Source organism: Marmota marmota, unplaced genomic scaffold, assembly GCF_001458135.2.
Source record: "Marmota marmota marmota unplaced genomic scaffold, marMar, whole genome shotgun sequence".
NCBI lineage: Eukaryota > Metazoa > Chordata > Mammalia > Rodentia > Sciuridae > Marmota > Marmota marmota.
Genome location: NW_026000153.1, coordinates 12,976,224 through 13,000,606, shown reverse-complemented (window position 1 = coordinate 13,000,606; position 24,383 = coordinate 12,976,224). Strand labels below are relative to the sequence as shown.

The 24,383-nt window shown below is 39.6% G+C and overlaps 1 protein-coding gene and 1 long non-coding RNA gene across 6 annotated transcripts in view; both read left to right on the top strand.

Moving 5' to 3' along the window:
• Positions 1 to 24,383, top strand: part of Elmo1 (engulfment and cell motility 1) — a 561,359-nt gene that overhangs the window by 238,509 nt on the left and 298,467 nt on the right. The window lies entirely within an intron of this gene.
• Positions 9,747 to 14,358, top strand: LOC125611526. The gene is made up of 2 exons (XR_007341702.1): positions 9,747 to 13,173; positions 13,216 to 14,358. It is a non-coding gene; the product is annotated as an uncharacterized LOC125611526 (long non-coding RNA).

Genomic DNA, 24,383 nt, shown 5'->3' with positions numbered 1-24,383 from the left:
TAGTGCAAAACTCTAATCACAGAAATACATACCCAAGTTCTTCTTCAGGCTGACATTCCAGTTAATCCATAAAATCCAATCTGGCAATGTGCCCCTTTCCAAATAAAAATGTAGAATGAGAATATGTCATTCTGTATTGTGACTTGGGTCTTACATGTGTTTTGTAAATCAGATAACTTGATGCATATGTACTTGATTCCTGCCACAAAAATCTTCTGCCATTTATCTTGTTTTCTTTTTAAAATTTTTAGCAACAGTATTAGGCAAGATTTCCTGAATTCTTCCCTGGAAATATGTCTTTTCATTCTTTGGGGAGTTTATTACTGATCTAGGTAGCAGTCTGATTCCATGTAGAGACTGAAGATCAGTTCTTTGAATGATCACAATGGACACCTAATGCCCTTGAGAGCAGCTGTTTCATCCTTATATCATCTGACCACAGTGCTCATAGAGCCTCTCTGTCCTCAGGGTCCTGTGAACTCCACCATGTCTTTCTTGAAAAATGGCACATCCATGGAGACTCATTTTTCTTTAGGTTCAGGGTTCAGGCACATTCAAACTTTGTCCAAACCATAGAGTGATTAATGAAAATCTCAAAAATACATGAGCTAAACTACCCTAATGACAAGCCCTGTGCTTTATGCATATTCTCATAGAAGCTTCTAGTAGAAGGGTAAGCCATAGAGTTGATTACTATGCCCACTTCCCCCAAGCATTCTGTGCTCCTATCCCTAACAAGAGTTAGCTATCCTCTGGATTTTTTTTTTAAGGATTTTAATGCATATTGCAAAATTTTCCAAAAGGAACATGGTGACAGTGTATCCTCCATTAGTCTTAGAAAGTGATCATGAGACTGAACCCTCAGTCATTCTGAAGGCTTTCTTTTGACTTACCAATTTTATAGTTAAAAAAATCTCTGAAGACATCTTTTCTCGAATCACGGCCATGTTTCCCATTTCCCTAATATAGTCTTCTCTTGCTGTTAGGAAGTGCTTATTTTTTTTTTCCTTCCTGCCTCCACTGGCTAGTGAATTTGTCTTTCTTAAAAGAACAAAATCTGTCTTAATGTTAAGCACTTTCCTCCCTTTGAATAAATGGTTACGAGCTTTGCCTCATTTAACTAAGGCTCATAGATTAGTCCAGGTCTGTGTAAACACATCTCAGCAATATCCTTGGGAAGCAGAGCTCCAAGGCCCTGTTGGCTCACTCTCTTCCTGAGTGGTCTTAATCTACACATCACAACGTGGTGGAAGGATTAGACTGAGAAGACCCTCTGACATTAGCTAACCAGGCTGTATAGATACCCAACTTGGAACTGGGATAGAAATTTCCGGAAACTTAATTCTCAGAGCATTCCTTTGAGGAATGAGCTTCTGCTTTTTTTTTTTTTTTCTTTTTAATTTTTCTCTCTTAGTCACTATGATTTCAAGCACTTAACAGTGTTTAGTCTGCCTATAAATTAGCCAAGGCACTTTTTCATTGAATTGAAAGTTAAATTGTCTCATTTTGTTTTTTTTTGGTGCATTCACAACTGTGTATTTATAGTAATACAGTTTACCTGTGCTGTCATCATTTTTAACAATCAGAATGTCTTTGGACTAGATGACCAGTAAAAGAAAACCCATTATAGTAATATTGATAGTAAACCAAGTTATTGAATGCAGGGTGCTAAAAGTAAAATACATTATTAGAAGAATGGGTTGAGTTTTATTGAGTTGAGGCAGTTTTATTTAATCAACTTAAAAATTTTTAAAAAGTGAGAAAATAATTCTTGGATTTTTAAAGCTTCATTGATATAAAATTCACACCTCATAAAATTCACTCATTTGAAGTGTATGGGTCAATGCTCTAGTATATTCACACAGTTGGCAGCCCTCTCCAAAATCATTTTAGGATATCAGTATGACCCCGTGGCTGTCACCCCCAATCTGCTCATTCCCACAGCCCTAGGCAACCACTGGTATACCAACTGCCTGTCTCTATAAATTGGTCTATTTCAGATACTTCATATGAATGAAATCCTATAATATGTGATCTTTTGTTGCTTGGATTCATTCACTTAGCATAATGTTTTCAAGGCTTATGCATGTTGCATTGTGCTTCAATGCTTCCTTTCTTTTTATTGTCTAGTTTATATTCATATATATATGGGTATGTACACTAGATGCTATATATGCAGCATCTTTTCTTGTGCTTATTAGTCATTTCCATATCTTCTTTGGAGAAATGTCTACTTGTGTCCTTTGTTCATTTTTGAATTATTTATCATGGAACCATAATAGTTGTGAGTTATTCTAGGCAATAATAGTTATTCTAGATACAAATCAGTGAAGACTTGCAAAATTGTTCTCGCATTCTGTGGATTAGCCTCTCATTTTTTTGATGGTGTTGTTTGAGGCATAGAAGTTTTTATATTTTGGGCTGGGGATGTAGCTGAGTAGTAGAGAGCTTGTTAGAATGCATGAAGCTCGGGATTCAGTCCTAGCACACACACACACACACACAGATTTTTAAATTTGATGATATCTGGTTTGTCTAATCTTTCTTTATTTTTTGTGATTTTGGTGTCATATCTCAGAAGTCATTACCTTATCTAAAGTCACGAATATGTAGACCCATGTTTTCTTTTTCCTCAGAGATTCATAACTTTAGCTCTGACATTTAGGTGTTTGGTTCATTTTTAGCTAGTTTTGTATGGTATAAATAAGGGGTCCAACCTCACTTTTTGCCTGTGAATATTCTGTTGTCTCAGCACCATTTGTTGAAAAGACCATTCCTTCCTCATTAAATTGCCTTGGCAACCCTTCCAGAAATCAAGTTGACTATGATTGTGAGGGCTGATTTCTGGATTCTCGATTCTATCTAATTGTGTTTCTGTCTTTGTGCCACCACTACACTGAGTAACTTTGTAGTAAGTTTTGAAATCAGGAAGTGTGAGGCCTGTTGCTTTATCATGCTTTCTATAAGGAGTATTTTGGCAGTGGTTGGATCTCTTGAATTTTTATATGAATTTTAGGATTATCTTGTCAATTTCTATAAAGGAATCTGCTGAGCTATTGATAGGGATTGCATTGAATCTGTAGATCAATTTAGAAAGAGGATTGCCATCCTGACAACATTAAGCCTTCCAATCCGTGCACATAGGATACCTGCAGTGGGGTTTTTATAATTTCTTTCTACAATGTTTTATACCTTCAGAAGATAAATTTTGTATTTTTCCCTTTAAATTTGTTCATTATTTTTTATGCTATCATACATGGAATTGTAGAGCCTATCTTAAAGAAATAGACTTAACATTTTTTCTCGTTGAAAAATCTTGTCTGATTGATTGGCTCAATCCAACATTCCCAGAGTTGTGTGGTCCTTCCTTCATCTATGCAGCATGGTTTTCCCTATAAAAGGCTGTGCATAGGGGTTATGTGATTAGCATGACCACTGCAACTCCCTGCCGAACAAATGGACTTTTGTTTGGGACTTTGATATCACACAAATATACCTATCACTGTTGTCTCAGGACTATTCATTTACCTTGTGATAATAAAAGCATTGTGTTATTTTCACAAGTAATACATGGAAAAAATAAGTAATAGTGAAGTCTCTGTCTATATAAACCATACTAGTTAGATCTCCCTATCACGTATTGTGGGCCAGTATCAAATGCCATCCTAATATCTTTTATTTATTTATTTAGTTACAGTTGGACACAATCCCATTGTTTTATTTATTTTTATGTGGTGCTAATGATCGAACCCAGGGCCTTGCATGTGCTAGGTGAGCTCTTCATCACTGAGCCACAACCCAATCCCCCTGATCTCTTTTAAAAAGTATAGAAATGAAATGCAAATCAAAACCACCCTAAGATACCATCTCACTCCAGTAAGATTGGCAGCCATTAGGAAGTCAAACAACAACAAGTGCTGGCGAGGATGTGGGGAAAAGGGTACACTTGTACATTGCTGGTGGGACTGCAGATTGATGCAGCCAATTTGGAAAGCAGTATGGAGATTTCTTGGAAAGCTGGGAATGGAGCCACCATTTGACCCAGCTATTCCCCTTCTTGGTCTATTCCCTAAAGACCTAAAAAGAGCATGCTACAGGGACACTGCTACATCGATGTTCATAGCAGCACAGTTCACAATAGCAAGACTGTGGAACCAACCTAGATGCCCTTCAATAGAGGAATGGATAAAAAAAATGTGGCATTTATACACAATGGAGTATTACTCTGCATTAAAAAATGACAAAATCATAGAATTTGCAGGGAAATGGATGGCATTAGAGCAGATTATGCTAAGTGAAGCTAGCCAATCCCTAAAAAACAAATGCCAAATGTCTTCTTTGATATAAGGAGAGTAACCAAGATCAGAGTAGGGACGAAGAGCAGGAGAAGAAGATTAACATTTAACAGGGATGAGAGGTGGGAGGGAAAGGGAGAGAGAAGGGAAATTGCATGGTAATGGAAGGAGACCCTCAGGGTTATACAGTGGAGGGGGTAGAGAGAGAGGAGGGGAGGGGAGGGGAGTGGTGGGGAGGGGGGAGGGTGGAGGATGGGAAAGGCAGCGGAGCACAACAGACACTAGTATGGCAATATGTAAATCAATGGATGTGTAACTGATGTGATTCTGCAATCTGTGTATGGGGTGAAGGTGGGAGTTCATAACCCACTTGAATCAAAGTGTGGAATATGATATGTCAAGAAATTTGTAATGTTTTGAACAACCCACAATAAAAAAAATTATAGGTATAATGTAATAAAGTAGAATTCTCTAAAAAAAAAAAAAAGTCTAGTTGGCTGCTACTATGTCATACATTCAGATTGACCACAAACAGGCAAAGTTGTGGCGCCTTTGCCTGAAGGCTATGGGATTGGATTCAGAATAAATAACACCTCCTTAGAAAGTTTTTCATGGCATTGTGGGAAAAGAGATGGAAGACATCCCCACATTGGCCCTCTTCTGTTGTCCACCTACTTTGAATAGACAAACAGTCTGTGCTATATAGTCTCAACTCTTAAATAATTAATATGACAAGTGGTCAAATAAGTGGAATGGAACAAAACAGATAGCAATCTAGTGATTTATGATGGACTTAAACATATTAGGAAATAGACTGTTTTCCTATGGAAAGCTTTTTTTTAAATTACATTTTAGGATATTTTTTTTACCCTTATTGTCTTACTATGTAGAAATATATAACAATTCATAGGGATCATATCAACAGCCTTCTGCAGTTTACACTGAGTGTCCAACCACCCCAAACCCTGTCTACCCACATCATTGACTCTGAACCACAGGTGTTCGGGGCAGCTTGTCAGCAGCCCATCATAGACAAAAGGACTCAGCTGAGACCGGAGCTGCAGCCCCAGAAACAGCTTCCACTTTAAGCAGAGACAGGAAATCTGCTAAAACAAAGTGAATGGCCCTCATCGGAAAAATAACAGAATCCAGAATCTCCACACCATAGCACTCACAGTGTCCAGAGTTCCCTGATAAAAGAAGGACCAAGACAAAAGAAAGTTCAATCCAACTCCAAGATGAACCAGGTGTTGAAACCGACACCTGAGAAGTTTAAAATCCACCATGATAAGGATCCCCATTAAAAGAAGCAGAACAAGCCTTAGTGAGTGAAAAATCATAGGAATTAGAAGTCTCGGCAGAGAAATAGAAACAGTGGGAAAGAACCCATTGGAAACTCCAGAAATGAAATACACAATTTCTGAAATTCCCAGTACATAAAAAGTAGTAGGGCATTGTTATTATTATATATGAGGATAAATCCTAAATCATATGGCTTTTATTTTATTACATTTTTTAGTAATGAAATAGAAACAGATAGGGCAATTCTCTATTTTCATCTTGTAAACCTTATTCCCTTTAACCTTGAAGGAAAAAAAAAATCTGGAATCTAAGTACTGAAGGGATGAAGTTGAGGAGCTGGGGCCACACAGGACTGGACTTTGACTCCTTTTTCTCTTGGGCTGGCCTTGGATGGAGAGCAGATTCCATTCTCTCCTTGTTGATCTCTCCTCTCCTGGACTTGAGTGACAGGAGGTCAACCTGCAGGTCATTCTCATTTCTTCCAGTAACTGGACTTGAATGTGTGCTGAGTGAATGGACAAAGCTTCTGGATGCCTTGGTTCCTATTGTTATCCTCTGCCATTTTCTTCTAATTGTCAGGTGTGTAGCAAATGCGTTAAGGGTGATTGACAAGAAATTACATTAATTACTGACACAATATGATACGGTAAGTCTGCTGGTGGAAAGTTTACTGTTTTGTTTTTTTTTTTTAGTAACTGGATTTTATTTATGTGTAATCACATTTAATCACTAAAAATGAATGCCTTGATCACTATAAATAGATCCTTCCTTCTTTTTCCTCCTGTTTCTCCCATCTGTATTATATCCTCTTCTAGGTAGGTTCAATTCCTAGTTCTCTGAGGAAGTTTTATGATGCTCATTCCTAAAATACTCCCCCCTTTAAAACGATTGCGTAAGTGTATGTCCACACACTGCTCACTTTTCCATGTGTATCTTGGTCTTTGCATTTTAAATGTAGTTTCCATACGATTGTCTTTGAAGACATTTTCGAAGGTTTCTGTGACAAAAAGAGAGCATAGCAGAAGGTGATCCCTCTTTATACATCATGTGCATAAGGGAGAAAAAGGAACTAAGTTCTTTTTGCATACTTATCATCAGAGGCCAGGCAGGGCTCTCCTGGGTGTCTGACATAGTTTTCTTCCTTTACAGCCACCTGGTGAAGAAGGTGTTTACCCCTCATCTTATATATGATATCCTGAGTTCAACAACCTGCCCAGAGACTCACAGATAGAAAGAAGGGACAGTAATCATTTTGTCTCATGCCTAAGCCTCTGGGTTCTGTCTGCTTTTTTTTTTTCCCCATGAAATCATACTATGTCTCTTTGAAATAAAAAGTTAGTAGAACTCATGAATACAAGTGAAAAAGTGCTCCTGGAGAAAGAGTGACCTGTTGACCTCCTTTGTTGTAACTGTAAACCTTTCTCCTATCATGGGAGCTCCCAGGGCTCTCATTTCAATATGTTCCATCCGTCAGGCTTCAGAGCTGTTCTGCCTGTTTCTCTCTGTCTCAAAGGCACATTGGAGCACACAGGCATGGGATTGCCATAGTGATTGCTGTGACTGTACCCTACTGTATTTGCCAGTGTGTGGGAGCACACCCATGCAGACACTTTACCAAGGTTACCAAACCAGTCTTCATTGTGCTGACCTGACTGCCTCACAGTGCCACCAGGGGGCAGCACCTCCACATAGTTTTGAAGATGCACAATTTTGAAGGTGGGTAGTGCTGTCAGGAAAGTTCACACCAAAACCCTTAGCTGTTTACCTCTTATCTTTTTTTTTTTTTTTGTAGGTGTAGATGGAAAGAATGCCTTTATTTTGTTTGTTTATTTTTTATGTGTTGCTAAGGATTGAACTCAGTGCCCACACATGCTAGGCAAGCACTCTGTCACTGAGCTATAGCCTCAGCCCAGTTCACCTCTTATCTTGCTAGCCTGATAATGCAATTTGGGTAAACCAAATGTGAACCAGTTTTTTTTGTTTGTTTGTTTGTTGTTTTTTTTTTTTTTGGGTGTGTGTGTGTGTGTGTGTGTGTGTGTGTGTTTTGTGTGTTTTTTGTTTTTTAAAGCAGAATCAATGAGAATGTAGGAAATATACCTTACATGGAGGCATACACATTTTAACACATTTGGTATTTTATAAGAACAGCTGTTTTATGTGCCGTCAGAGTTGTTCCCTCTACTGAAAGAACAACTAACCATTCCTTTTCTTGGGCTGCTATGCTCAACAGTGCCTGTCTCATGCACAAGTTAAACCATATAGTCTTAAACATGGCAATAATTGGAGACCATGGCCCATTGTGTAATATTGGGGTTACAAGGTCACTGTTCAAAATACAACTGGCTTTCGAATCATCTGGTCTACATCCAAACCCCCATTTTTGGTACTTCATGGCTGTGCCACCTTGGGCAAGTTCCTTAACCTTTCTGAAGATCACATACTCGTTTCTAATGGGAACACTATAACAATTTCTACTTGTTTCATTCAATAAATATTTATTAGAAATATTTTTTTATACATGGAATGTAACATTACATTTTAGATATGATGGTGTGTGTGTGTGTGTGTGTGTGTGTGTGTGTATATATATATATATATATATATTTATTTATTTATTTCTCAGTTCACTCTCATATAAACTGGCCTCTTGTTTCTGTAACTCGATTCATATTTCTTCCAAAGGCCCTGGCTGATTATAGGGGATTTCAAAGGTAATTCAGTCTGAGACTATAAGAGAGAGAGACCACAGGTAATGCCAGATTATTTAAGCTGTGAGGAGGGAACTGAGAGTTCTCCCCAGAGGTGGCAGCCTTGGTGAAAGCCCTGAGGTGGGAGGAAGGCATCCTCCTCTTACAACTGATCCTGAGCCAGGGAGGAGGAGGAGCTTGGAGCAGGTTCTGAGATGGTTCTCAGGACATGGCAGTGACCCTGTTTTAGGCAGGTTCTCTGATGGTTTGCCATGGAAGCTCATCTCTGCGACTTGTTCCCATTTTGACTTTGGGCAACTGTGGTTCCTGGAATTATGGATCCTGGGCTGCTCATTATTTTTATTTGTATTGAAGTAAACTTCATATAACATAATAATAGCTATTTTAAAGTAAGCATTTTATCTAGCACACCCTCAATGTGATGCAACCTTCCACTGCCTAGTTCCCAAAATCATCACGTTTAACTTTTTGGGGGGCGGGTACCAGGGATTGAACCCAGAGGTACTTACCCACTCAGCCACATCCCCAGCCCTTTTTTGGTATTTTATTTAGAGACAGGGTCTCACTGAGTTGCTTAGGGTCTTGCTAAGTTGCTGAGGCTGGCATTGAACTTGCAATCCTCCTGTCTCAGTCTCCCAATCCCCTGAGATTACAGGTGTGTGCCACCATGCCTGGCTCTTATTTTGAAGTAATTTTAAATTAGAGGGAAATTACAAGAATAGTACTAGGAACTCCTGCATAACCCTCAGGCCGATTCACTTTTTCCATTTTCATTTCTCATTTACTCAGTGTTGTCTCTATTTCTGTCTGTCTCTATCAATCTCCATATACACAGATAAATTTGCAAGTACAGTGGAGACCTTGTCCCCTTTATCACTAAAGGCTGTAGCATATATGTTTCCCAGGAAGGGTCTATAACAAAAACCTGAAAGTCTAATGCAGTCCTGTTGTCTAATCTACAGTTCTTACTCCAATGTCATCAAGTGTACTTATGCCATTTTCCCCCAGTGTAGGATCCAGACCATACTCATCCATTGAATTCAGTTGTCATTCCCTGTGCCCTCCTTCAATCTGGAATAGGTCTCTTGCCCTTCTCTGTGTTCCTTGACTTTGATTTATTTTGAGCACAGGACAACTCTTTTTTGAATTGTGTCTCTCAATTTGGATTTGGTTAATGTTCGTCAGGATTAGATTCAAGTTCTCACTATATTTCAGACCATCCTTCTCCTATGGAAACCTGAGTCCTGATTTGCAAATGTTAATTCTGTGAACATTGTTCATCATTTTGCCCCTTCAAAAATCAGCATTTGGCACATGCCTATAATCCCAGAGGCTGGGGAGGCTGAGGCAGGAGGATGGCGAGTTTAAAGCCAGCCTCAGCAGCTTAGCGAGGCCCTAAGCAACTTAGGGAGACCTTGTCTCTAAATAAAATATGAAAAAGGGCTGGGGATGTAGCTTAGTGGTTAAGTGTCCCAGATTCAATCCCTAATACCAAAAATAAGTAAGTAAATAAATACAATAAAATATCAACTTTTAGGTAGCATATTTTAGTTTTACTGTGTAAAGATCTCCTGATCCTGTGGGCTTTGATAACACTAGATTCTGTTTCCCCGAGACCACTGAATGTCTGGATCTGTTACTTTGGATGCTGGAATCATAATGGGAGGTTTATGGCTCCAAGACCCCAAGGCAGGGATGGAGAAGCTTGTCTTGCAAGCCCCCCTGTGAAAAAAATCATTGTTCTTGATATCTTGCAGCCAAATGGAGTTTGCTGCATGTTTATTCACTTGTCAGACGTTGGATAAGAAAGTGACAATTTGTAATGTAAATTGTTAAGATAATTAAGTCAGTCTTCCACAGCAGGGTGAAGAATCCCCGAGGCCGCCTCTTAGGCTCCTGCACCCTTCTCAGGCAGGACGGATCATTTCATTTCCTCAGCAGTGTAATTTCCCTCCACCAAGCAAAAAAACTCATTACTACCCCGACAATCAATTGGCAATCTCACTTTTGATATCCAGCTCATTTCTTATGACTATTTTATTGTTATTTTGCAGCTTATATTAGAAGCAGACCCAGTGAAAAAGTGACTCGGCCTTTCTACTCTTAATTCCCTCGTCCAGCCTCTCCCGGATCATTGCTTCTTCTGTCCCCATCCTGGCATGTTTGATAACTCATCTTTCCTAAAATATTTTCCATTTTTTTTAAAAAATTGAACTGAAAAAAATCTATGCACAAATATGTCAGGTTAAATTTGGATAACTCTTCAGCCACAAAATTGGACAAAATTCCTCTCCCCAGTCTGTTCCTACTCGGGTTCTCCATTGCGTTTATTCTTTTAAATTTTTAATTTCACATGAACTCCAGCTGAACTGAAATGTTGCAGGGATAGTAGTTCTCCTTTCCCTTTTCCCCAGCATATCAGGGTCACCCTGTTCCCTTCACCCAGCCTCTATCTGGTAACACTAACATCTTACACAAAGTTTACTTACCAGAACTAAAGATGAGGATTGCCTGACACTGTAGACTACAGACAGCTTAATAGAATTTCGCCAGCTTTTTCTCAAAAGGCCTCTTCCTTTTTCAGGATCCCCTGTTGTATTCAGTTGTCATGTCTTAGTCTCCTTCAACCTATAGACCTTCTCAGCTTTTCCTAGTTTATCGGACCTTTGTACTTTCTAGTGAGTTCTGGTCCAGTATTTTGTAGAATGTTCTTCAATTTGAATTTCCCTGGTAATTTACTGATGGTTAGACTGGGATTAGACTCTTTTTTGAAAAGACCACCAGAGAGTTCAAGTGCCCTTCTCATTACGTCAGGTAAGGGGTAACATGTTCCTTTTCTCCCTCTGTTTTATGGTTTCCTTGTGGTACTGATACTGTATTCTAAAGCAGAATGCTGCAGATCAGTTACTTGGTTTTTCATGCAAACCCTTAGAATCCCTTTAAGGTAGCTGCACATCATGGGGCAACTCCATGGTAGAATAGCAAGTCAGAACATTGCTTCCTGTTTCCCAAACCCTTGTTCAACCTTTCATCTCCACCTGAAGGGCATTGATCTATCACTTTTAAAACGTTTAGAAACTCTTGGACAAGACATATCAAATCTTGGGTTGTCCTTTAGGATACTTTTAGGGAATCCTGAACTGGGACTCATACAGCAGAATGAATAATGCAAGGAAACAATGAAGTGATTAAGGTGAGGTTCTGAGATAAGTCCTCCAGAGAAACAGAACTGATAGGAGAGATTGCTTGATTATAAGGAATTGGCTCACAGAAGAAGCTGGAGGTTGAGAATTCTTGGGATCTGCTGTCTGCAAGCTGTAGACCCAGGAAAGCCACAGGTGTCATTGGAAGGCCTGGGAGCCTTAGAACCAAGTGCTGATGGTGGAAATGCCAGTCAAACTCAGGAGCCTGAGAACCAGGAGCACTGAAGGAAGAAGATCAATGACCCAGCTCAAGTGATCAGGCAGAGTCAAATCAGTCTTCCTCTGCCCACTTGTTCTGTGTGGACCTCAGTGAACTGGATGATGACCATCCACACTGGGGAGGGCCACCTGCTTCATAGCCACACCCAGAAATCATGTTTAAATAGATGCCAGGATACTCCTTGGCCCAGTCAAGTTGACACACCAAATTGACCACTATAGTTTGAACATCCCTTCTTAAACTCAGGTTGAAATTTAAGTGCTATTATTATAGCATGAAGGGGTGGATCCTTTAAGAAGTTATGAAGACGTAAAGGCTCTGCTCTCGAGAATAGACTGATACCATTATTGAGAAAGTGGATCCGTGATCACAGCAGTGGGCTCCTAGGGAAAAGAATACACTTGTTCCCACTGTTCTCTTTGTCTCCCATGTACCTATGATGCCCTGGTAAGAAGGCCCTTACCAGATGAGGCCCCTCAGTGTGAAATTCCTGGCCTTCAGAACCGTGAGGCAAATAAACTTTCATTATTTATAATTCATCCACTCTGAGGTATTCTGTTACAGAACCAGAAAACTATTTCAGGCTTGAACCATCCCAGTGAGTTCCCCCGTGCCTGACCCCTCTGCTGAAGCACACACTGACTGTCTCAAGTTTGGGAGAAAGGGGTTTATTTATTTCCGAAAAATCTGTGGATATTTCAGAAAGCTGGTTTTATTCTCTAATATAAGTGTCCTTCTTAAATATGAGGAACAACATAAATATGTATTTTTATCTCATTTCCCTCACTCGTGAACCCTCTCGGTCTTAGTACATACTGAATATTAACCAGTGAGTCCAAAAGGAGAGTTGGACTCCTTCACAAACTGTAATCCATCCAGGACCACTCAGCAGCTACCCCTCAGTAACCTTTAGAGTACTGTCCTCTCGAACACAGAGTGACAGAGATGCAATAAAACACATGACAAAGGAAAACCAATGCATGTAGTCTTGTCTTTTTTTTTTTTTAATAGAGTTGGTCTTTAGAAGGTCACCTTCGTTCATTTCCTAAGATTTAATTCTAATTATGGTTCCCAGAACACATTCTAAATTATTGTGCTGTAACTCGAATATCACTAATTACCTATGCTTCCGATTGGGGGGGGGAAAGAAATTTAATTAGCTCTGAAGTTTGAGAACTATCGAAATAAGCACTATTCCCATACCACTTCTCTGTACTTCCTGGTGCTTCCGATGTTTTTAATTGCTAGCATCTCTGCTTGATGTGTGAATGTGTTTGGCAGCCATTGCTGCAGAGCTGGGTACCAGGAGCTTTCATAAGCCACATATGTGCAGACTCTTTTCCAATGGGGCAGAGAAAAGAAAGTCTCAGATCTGCCTCAGCCCACCATCTTCTGCTAGAGCATGCTGTGATAGAGTACCGGCTCTGCGAGTGTTTCAGGGAGAGGTGATCTGTAACTCATTCAGGCTGCAAGTGTCTCAGGGAGAGGTGATCTGTAACTCATTCAGGCTCTTAATTTCTACTCCATTGAGAATTCTTCCCACCTTTCACCTTATTTTAAACATCCTAGGCATGCCCATTTGTGTAAGGTCGCTGTCCTCACTGGACTATCCATCCGCAGTTCTTCCTGCATGCTTTTAACTGCAATGGAGCTTTCATAAGCCACACGTCTCTGTACATTCTCCATAAGGAGCTGGATGTGCTTTATTGACTTACGTCAGCATTGTCTGACACTGACTGCACATACTTTTTAAAGCTATGGTTGTTTTCCCTTTTTTCTTCTTTAATTTTTTTTCTTCCAGTTTTTGCTTATTGCATGAATATTAGCATAATATTAATAAGGAAATAAAAGAAAAATTAGTTCTATGTTCCCGTTACAAGGGGCCAGCTAATTTTGTGTTGTTTCTAATTTTTGATCATTTTGCAAATGATCAAGTAATTGTACTACCAGAGGAGAGGCTCTTCTCTGTTTTACATGAAGCACAAGCATCTCTTCATTTGTTACATCATGATCATTTTTGTAGCTGTTTATGTCGTTGAGCTGATGTGTTGTCATGGATTTTGGTATTTTTAGTTACTGGACATTGAAAGTTCCAGTATTTTTCTATTTATAAACATTATCCCATGGTGCATGTTTGTTCTTACAGCTTTCTCTTTCCTTTTGAATTACTTCATTAGGATAGATCAAAGCGTTTGAAGGTTTTCGTGGTTCTTAGTCTTTGAGTTGCCTTTTGTGTTTAGCACGGTGCCATTTATGTGAAGGTGCTTTGTCAATGACTAAAAATGAGATGATGATAAGGAAGTCACACTCTTATGCAAAATTATTGTTGTGTTCTGAGAAAGTTCTTCTAGGGAGTGACAGAGAATGTCTAGTAGTCTGTGAGTCTTCAGGGAAGCTTGTCATGTTGTCAGATGATCTTGAAACTAACTCGCAAAGCCGGCTTTGGTCCACACTGAAATTATGTCTGGTAAATAACAGCATATTCTCAACCATATCTGAAGACTATTGAATCTCACCTTGGTCCCCTATATATCATTCTGAACATCACTTGGAAGTTTTCTCTTAAGTCTAATCTGAACCTCAGGTTGCCATGAAAAATCATTTCAAGCATTACAGTTTAACTTGAAACTGAAAACAGCATCATCCTTCTGCATTGAGAATAGAGACATGGACCATTCTAACGTGATCATGGGTCATTTTTGGGTTTTAAGTTGGACAAGGAGGGGGAGACCCTGGGTATGGCTCTGTGGCAGGCCACCTGGCCCAACCCACTTGGTTTCTGCTGTCCTGAAGGTCTTCTTTTGTAGGCTGATGGCACTTTCTGCCACGGGTTACTATTGCAATCCCATTCCAACTGGACAGTGAAAATTCACTGAGCCAATTTAAAGCGATATGGGCAGTGACTAATTTTGTATTACATGAGGTGATGATCATCAGTGACAGCTTGCTCTGAAGCCCGTGTTCAAAATTGGGAAGGGACAGACACTTCATGAATATGCTTATCTCACAAACTATTTCTCTTTTTTTCCTCATTTTCTGCCTCTGTCTCTTCCCAATGTTTCAAATGCTGTTTTTCTTCTCCTTTTCTCCCTTCCCCTCCCATTCTCTTTTCTACATTGCCTTTCTCTCTGTTACTTCCATTTCATCTTTAGGTTCCATTTTCTGCTTGTTTTTTGTCATTCTTAACCCCTTTCCTTTTCTTTTGGGAAAATAGGTTTTACATTTGGAGTGTGCTAAGAAAATGTCATTTGATAGTGAAAAACTGCAAGATTCAGAGACAGCATTTGTTGCTTTTTTGATAGCGGAGAGGCTTGTGAGAGTGATTTAAGGATGACAGTGTGTGTCTCAGGTGGACTTGATTATGTTCTGGGACAGCAGATTCCATTTTAGCTGGATTTTGACCTCTGCTTGCTGTGTAATTAACAGTATGCCAGCCACAGATCAGAAAGCGAGTGCAGTTCGATGACTAATATTACATTCTGTCGCCTGGAGTTTGTGTTACCCCCGGGAATCTAGCGGGCATGGGGTGTGCCTGGATATTTGGCCAGGAGTGGCATTTAAACTCGATCGCCTGATGCTGGATTATGAGCTCTCTGACGTGCATCCCCAGACAGCTGCTCGATACAGATGGCTGATGAGTTCTGGAGCTTCAGACTGACACGTCCCAGAGCCCAGGGGCACACTGACCCTCTTAGGCATAGTGTCTGCGTTGGCTGTTTGGAAAATAATTTAGAAACATTCCCATTTATTTTTCAGCTGAAGTTTAGGGAGTCAAATTGTAGTGATTAAGCTAGACTTCTAAATAGATTTCCCCAAACCCTAAACGCATGGGCAGAGCAGCATACCGGGAAGTAGGTTTGCATCCTTTGATGAGTGTCAGACCTTTCCATGGCTTCCATGTGGTATACTGAGGAATGGGAAAATGAGCAGACTGCAGGCACTTTCGTAGGGAGAAAGAAGCAGGGGAAGTGTTAAACCATGAGGTGGGTAACTCACATACTTAATAAGATACATACCATAAGTTGGAGTTGGAGTAGGTTGGGAGGGGTGCAACACAGAAGAGCTAACCCTCTAATCATGATTTCATCTATTAGGCTAAAGGGTTCGGTGAGGTGGTTCAGAAAGATCCAGGATTCCGAGAGAGCAGGGCTGGAGTGAAACAGATCTTCCAGTAAAGGCTCAGGTATTGTCTCCAGCACAAACCAGATCAGTTGACTTTCACCAGGAGCTGGGCAGATGTGGCCATGTAGTCATGGACTTGCTGGCAGTTGAGAAGCCAGCCCATGGTGAGGCATCTCTGTCCAGCCTCACCAAGACCAGCTGAGCAGCCACCCTCTGTACTGGGCTTTCAAGTGGTTCTGAGCGGAGCCCAGAGGGGAGCCAGAGGCCTTTTAAAAGGAATGTAATTCTTTTCTATTCTCTAAGTAAGTTTTGAATTTAACAAGCTGAGATCAAAGGAGGATTTCACCTTGGGTTATGCTTTGAGCCTACCTGAGGTGAGATGTTGACAGGGCTATGGAGGAGGCCAGAGAGGATGGGAGACCCCGGCTGTCCCAGACTTCCTTCAAATCCATTTCTTTAATCATTCACTCAAAAATATTTGCATGGCCTAGAACTGGTAGAGGTTTGCAATACACCTCTAATAAGTTGAAATAAATTCCCTGATAATTGGCCTCATGTATAATCAAAGGAAGATTAAAAATTACACATTCAAAGGTAAATCCAAATGAGTTTTTGGTCATTTCTTCCTTTCCTTCCTTCTATCAAAGGGGACTATGGTGACTTGACCCATCTCCCTCCACCTCCCACCCTCCATGGCCCTTCTTGGCACCTCAGATGGTGACTCACGGCCAGCAGGTGGTGTGACACACACACAAGCAAGTGTAGGCTGCAGTCCCAGGTGTCCCTACCAGCCAGGTGGGAGAATCCGGGGTTGAAGCTACAGTCACTAAATCTAATTTGAAAGAGTGCATCTTAGAGCTAAATGAGTTTGCCATAACTTCTGTGTGGCTTCAGATGATGTAATTCTGAGAGACATTTTATTAGTAGATTAAATTAAGATACAGGAAGTGGTATTTCACATTTCACTGGAGAGGAAATCAGGTCTTGTGAAAGTTGTTTACTGTAACTGAAGATTGCTGCGTGTCCATTCCAACTTCATTTTCTCATTGTTTCAGGTACCAAGTTCTCTGCTGTCCTCTACTCCTCCCATAGCAGAAAGTCAACCTGCTAGGAGCTCACTGAGATAAGGCAGAGCCAGGGGTGGGCGTTCAGGTCACTGAAAAGAGCCAATGGAAACCCATTTGCTCCACCAAGCTTGTGGTGATTGTATGCACACTTGGGACCTATTTGTTTAGCTCCAGATGACAATTTTCCTTCTCAGTGTAGCATATAATCCACTTACTGCTTGGTAATGGACTATGTGACTAGAGCTTGGCTTCTTTTAACCACGAGTTGTAGACTCTGATATCCTAATCAAGTGTAATAATACCTCCTGATCACGCCTTAGCTCCTCAGTTTACATAAATCCGGTGCCATATTTTGCCTTTTCTGTATGTAGGTGATGAAGCCCTCAAGAGAATGGGAAGACTAATATCATCAACAGTTTTTGATGCTGTGGTATTTTGGATAGCGGGGCAGGCAGGGAACAAAATGAGGGATATATTAAAGCATCTCACTCAGTCTTTTTTTAATGATAAAAGTACTGCTGAGAAAGCATTTCCTGGTCATTGCAAGGAAAAAAAAATTTTCCTGAACTATCCTAAGTGGTTCAGAAGAGGACTTCAGTTTGAAATGACCTTTCTCTTCTTTTTTAAATGAAAGCACAGATGATTCTCTCTTCACCCTCAACCCTTTACAGAATTTCTGAGAACGGTGAGTTTCAAAGGAGAGGAGGAACAGAAATGAAGTTGAGTAGAGACACCATCTAAAATTAAAACTCTCCATATGGGATTGCTTTTTCTTTTCCTCTGACATTGTCCTCACTCTGAGTCCTAGAAACTTGGCTGTCCTTGAGAATTTCCACATAGGATGGTCATCAGAGGTTCTTGTCACCCCTGGCTTTTGTCATCGTCCAATGATTTGTATCTTCTACGTGGTACAAATGTGTTCTCCCTAGTGGCAAGTTCTTATTGTTAAAAATATTTTTACTAACTTTACTCACATGAACAGACAATAGTACAAAGTTCCAAAAGTACAAAGTCATGAGAAATGTCCTACTGTTTCTTCAAGATTCCTTATTCCCTCTCACAAAGGCAAGTATTGTTCCCGAATTCTTTGAAGATGTTTAGTCTTGGGTTTGAATCTTATTGCATTCTGGAGCAGATGTGGTATAAGGAAGGTCTTTAAACTAGATATGTTTTATTGGTTCCCATAAATCTAAAATGTATTAAGAGATAAAATGAGGCTTAGTTATAGGAGTAAAGTAAGGGATCATTTTTAGCTTAATCCCATAAGTTTCCCTAGAAATCTCCTAGGTGAAACTTTCTGTTATGTCTATATTTATGTGGCCATATTTCATCATCTAAGATGCCACCAGTTGGTAGATCCACATTCGATACATAGCTAGGTAAGGAATAAAAACAACCTAGCTAATTATTACCTAGTGCCTCCCATTATTTATGTATATTAAACCTATTATATTTATTAAAGGAGCTTTACTTGATTTAATGATAACATAGATATTTATATTTAATACTCTTATAAGAAAAAACACAAAGGAAATAGAACAACTAAATTCATTCCTAAAACTTCTCCCCTTGGGATTCTGTTTTAGTCAGCTTTTTCATTGCTGTGACAAAAAGACTTGACAGGAATAATTAAATGAGGAAAAACTTACTTTGGTTATTGGTTTCCCAGGTCTTAGTCTATAGATGGCCAACTTCATTGCTGAGGTAAGACAGAACACCATGTCAGAAGGGTGTGGCACTAGCATGCAGAGAAAGCTCTGCTCACAAGGGACAAAATATATAACCCAAAGGCTCCTAGTGATTCACCTCCTCCAACTACTGCTCACCCGCCTATAGTTACCACCCAGTTAATCCATTCAAGTGGATTAATGCACTGATTAGGGTAAAGAGCTCTAAACCCAATTATTTTTCCTCAAGTCTCACACATGAGCTTTTGGGGGATGCTTCATTTCTAAACCATAACAGTTCAACTCCTCCGAAAAACTTTCAGTTCAACCACATAGTTGCCCCCTTGTGCTATGAAGATCATTGGTGATTCAGTTTAAGAAGAATCTGAAAAAGAATTAAAATTTGTTGGTGCTTAAACGACTTAATTCTGTGATTTTATAGAATAAACCTCCTTTTGACAGCTGCTGGTCTGGCAATGTACAGAAACAGGCCAGGTTGGTTCCAGTTCCCTCTGCTCCCCACAGCCATTTGGATTTTGGGGTAGAACACTACTCTGGTATGTCTCTGAGATTTTATCTAGACCTCAATACTATTCTGCTAATTCGATGCTGGCTTTTTTAGTATTCACATATGCCCCTGTGAAGAAAAATACTTTATCACGGCTGTCTTCCTGACGGCAATTGAATGATGCCATCAATCCTCCCCAAATTTAGAACCATTTAAAATTTGAAGGAAAAACAAATAGCTTCTTAGAATCAATGAAAGATGGTAAGAGTAATTCTGGGTCTTATTAATTAATTAAAAATAAAACTTCTAGAATTTTTAAGATTTAGATTAGAATTATCTTTTATTATCTAAATTACGAACTTTGTGGTACTGATATAAACTGTAAGTCAAAAGCTTTGAGAATATAAAATGTCTTAAGTACGAATCCCTCCTTTCTTAGAATGCTCACAAATATTAACAGTACCTTTCTTTTTCAAAGCATCTGAAGGGAGTCTGTTTGAATATTTCAGTGGCAGGTTGAAAAATGGTTTCTTTCCTAATGAGTCAGCTACTTGTTTTACTATAAGAAATGCAGAACTCTGATTTAAGGATATTCTTCCAATTAACAAAGGGAAAAGCAACAGAAACGTGTCTGTATTTGCAGCCCAGTGTGGCTCAGGTCATAGCCCTTTTTTCCTTTGTTTGAAATGTTTAGTATTTTGGCCAGAGGTTTAAAAAATTATTCAGAAATGGAAATAAGGTATGAAAAAGGAGACATCCTTTCAATGTCATATTGGAGCATAAAAAAAATAATAAGCCGACCAAGGACTTTTTAATTCTCCAGAGAATGTTCATGTTTGACTTTGTTACTAACTGTTCATGGAAGCTGGACAACCTGAAATTAAATGTTAATGTGTAGATTGCTGACTGGTGAAACAGTCTACTGTTGTTATGGTTTGATAACATGTGTTGAGGTCTTGGTCCCCAGTGCATCTCTGTCCAGGGGCAGGGCTTTTGGGAAGTGATTGGATCATGAGGGATGGAACTTCATCAGCAGGATTAATCCATTGGATGGATTAATGATAGGAATGGACTACTGGGAGGAGTTGGAAATTGTAGGCAGGTGGAACATGATTGAAGGAAACAGGTCACTGGGGCTCCTGGGGACCATATCCTGTCCTGGGTCCTTTTCTTTGTGCTTCCTGGCTGCCATGAACTGACAGTTGTCTTCCACTACATACTTCCACCATGTTTCTGCCTTGGATCCAGATAGCCATGGACTGAAATCTTCAAAATCATGAGCTAAAATAAGTCTTTCCTCCACTAAGTTGTTCTTGTTAGGTGTTTAGATCACAGTAATGAAAAGATGATTAACACAACTAAGAAAGCTAACCCTAAGTTAGCTAATGCTCTATAGATTTCTATGTAACCTAGCAGTCCTATACTAAAATTCTTCTAGCAAATACTATCAACATATTCTACCTCAAATGTTCTTTGAACTACCTTTCTGCCATCCTGCTGGGTTCTTAATTGCTGTCCTGTGTAAATATCAACCCATCTATTCTATATTTTTAAGAGTCCTGGGTTTAACATTAGGGAAAATGTTGTTTGTTAAGATATAAACTTCTTAAGTGACACGGAATCATTGCCAGTCATTATGATCATATTTATAGGTTGATAAATATGCTTGGCACCTGCCATCGTTCATAAGAACCTGCAAAATGAAATGCATGTTTACCATATTCAAAAATAGTTTGCTGGGACTGTGCATGACTTAGACTTCATCCAGTAATTCTACCATGACTAGAAAATGATTCTCCCTGTATGGATGAGGGAATTTCCAGAACTGGGCCTGGTCTTAGGTATGGAATTGCATTCAGAGTTGTGAGACCCGTTTCTGGGGAGCAGTGTGGGGGGTGTGGGTGCAGGGGCATCCCGTGCATGTGCCATTTGTGTTTCCTCCGTTAGCACCTGGAGTGGGGGGATTTCTATATTCTCAACCTTGTGTGTAGTAGTTCCCGCAGTGACCCCTTGTCCATCATGGGGAGATGATTCTTCTGTTTTCAGAGTTTCCTGAAAGCCTTGCTGGGGTCTTCAGAATGATCCCTCGAGGAAAATAGCTAGTGTATGAGACATTAGACTTAAGTTCCTTGCTGCCTCCCACTTACTGTCTCCTTATTCTCCTGCCTCTTCCATAAATCCCATTTTTCTCTCTCCCTCACTCCCTGTTTTTGGTCTCTCCCTTCCCTTCTTCTGCCATTCACAAATACTCCCTCACTTAGTGTGGAAGATGACATCATGCTTAACTGAGATACAGATTTACTTAATTGAATTTTTCAGGAAGTGCTTTAGTGAAATCCTTTATGGTAAATGCTGATCCACGAAACATAGAAATCAGCGACAATTAATTTCTTCTGTATTTGGTGTAGTTAGCAATTTTCTGAAGATGGTACAGGTTGAGTTTCCTTTATCTGAAATGTTTGGGCTCAAAAATGTTTCATATTTTGAAGTTTTTGGATTTTGAAAATCTGCATAGTTTTTATTGGTTAAGCATCCTTAATCTGAAACCCTGAATGCTTCAAAACCCAAAACTTTTTCGAGTGTCATGTTGATGCTCCAAAAGTTTTGCATTTGGGAGCTTATCAGATTTCAGATTTTCCGATTAGGGATGCTCAAGGAGTAATTAAAGTGTTTTGTCTCTGAAAATGGTGAGGGTCACTAAGTTTGAATTGACAGAACACCTGAAATACAGTACTGCAGTATCTTATATAATTTGGCACCTGGAAGTCAGGCACAATGTTGCTTAATGTATAAATGCATCAAAAATGAGAAATGCTACTGAATTTTCTTTGCCAAAAATCCTTATAAATAGAACAAGTTACTATCCAGACGGGACACTGGAAATTTCCATGCTTGAATGTAGGGAGTTGGATAAGGGAAAGCATTCCCCATTATCTTTGCCGGGGGGAATCTTTTGATTCTTTAATTAGTTTTCCAATCCTTTTGGTAAAATGCTGGGCATGGGAAGATGGGTCAGCAGTGTGGGAAGGAGGCCCTTTGGTACACTGTATGATGTGAGATCCAGGAGTCAGTTTGGACTCAGATTGCTCTCCAGATTCAGAACCCTGACGTCAGTGAGAAAGCCAAACTTCAAATTGACATCTGAAGACTAAGAGTTCAATGTCATTTGAGGTTTTGATACCAGGCTATTTACCCAGGGGTAAATGAATCTCTTAGACCATTTTCTATTCATGATCCCATTTCCTCCTTTAGCTTCACTCCTTGTCAGTGAGAGAAGTAATACCTCCACAGTGGGACAGAGGAAGATATGGGGTTAACAAGGTGACATTTCTAAGAGCATCAGCTATTATTGAGGATTGCCCTGGAACCCAAGCCTGTCAATCTTCAGTGCTACCAACCACGATGCCCTTCTACCTCTTAAGTGTGCTTTCCTCATCCATTGTGACTGGTTAGCTGGCCACTTGCCTCATGAAGACCATCAGGCCTGAAGGGCTGGAATCCTGAAGCCCAGCTGGAGTGGATTCTCTGGAAGTGCATGGGCTATGTGAGCCTGGTAGGCACAAGGCTCGGGTGAAGGATTCTCTTGTGCATTAGTACTTTGTGAATGAGCAACACCTCACTGCTGCCTTTGGTGTTTTGTCCGACAGTGTGAGAAGCCCACAAAACTCCTTCACATGAGGGTGCCCAAAGGTGGAAGTCAGGGGTCGGGAAGTCCTTGACTAACAAATGGGGAATAGGAAAGGAAAGCATGTTCTTTTGTAGACAAAGGAGGATTTTATATACATATGTTCAGAATGGTTTTTAAAAGACTGTGCATCTCTGTAACAAGTCTGCTCAAGAAAGTTCATTTGTAGAGGATTGAAATATTCCTATTAATATTCCTTATCTAAGAGAAACAGAGGCATCTACTGGATGTCATGAAATGTAATATGAAAACTGATATCCAAAGGTCGTCTTTAATATTTTGCTTCCTTCTTCATTGTTATAAATATATTTCAGCTGTTCTTTACCTGCCGGTGCATAGCAGAAGGAGAGGATGGGCTATTCAGAATGAAAGTATTATCAAATGTGCACCCCATTTGTCGCAACAACCACTTTTGATCTTACATCATATTATTCAATGATATTTAAAGTGCAATTTCCTGAAGTAATCAAACCGACTTGAGTTTACTATAGTCTGATACTAGTTTAGTTATAAAATTTGGATTTTTTCAATTAATATTTTCATTATTAATTTTTTTGGGGTGGTACTGGGGATTGAGCTCAGCGGCACTCAACCACTGAGCCACATGCCCAGCCCTATTTTATATTTTATTTAGAAACAGGGTCTCACTGAGTTGCTTAGCATCTTGCTTTGGCTGAGGCTGGCTTTGAACTTGAGATCCTCCTGATTCAACCTCCCAAGCCACTGGGATTATAGGCATGCACCACCATGCCCAGATCATTATTAAATATTTTGACCATGGGAGGAAAACCAGAATGTAAATTGTATTCATATATGTACCTGACACTCAAATTTAACAGAGTCTAACATTTTGCTATATTCTCTTCAAATGTGACTATTTCATGATGATTTAAGAGAATAGAACATGACAGATATGAATATTGTCCAGCCCCTCCTTGCTCTTGTTCCCTCCCTCCTGTCTTGGTGCTGAAGTCTGTTATTCTCCTGCATGCTTTTATACTTTGAAAAATGATCATGGAGTTAGTAACTGAGTTTTGTCCCAGATATATTTTATAGTAACATTATCATTTACTATAATCATAAGCCATATGTATATTTAAAAATTATTTTTATGAGAAATATGTACTTCTTTTTTCATTAAGTTATTTATTTATTCTAATTTGTTATACATGATGGCAAAATGCAATGTATTTCATATTACATGTAATAGAGCACAGTTTTTCAAGTAACTGATTGTACACAAAGTATTTTCATGCCATTCATGCCTTCATACATGTTCTTAGGGTAATGATGTCTAACTCATTCCACCATCATCACTACCCCTTTGCCCCCTCATTTCCCCTCCCTCCCCTTTGCCCTAACTAAAGAAGTTCCTTCATCCCCCACTCCCCCTTGTCATCATTATGAGTCAGCATCCTCATATCAAAGAAAACATTCGGCTTTTGGTTTTTTGGGATTGGCTTGCTTCACTTAGAATTATATTCTCCAATAGAAGAAGATCTTAGAAGATGGAAAAATATACCCTGTTCATGGATAGGCAGAACTAACATCATCAAAATGGCGATATTACCAAAAGTTCTCTATAGGTTTAATGCAATGTCAATCA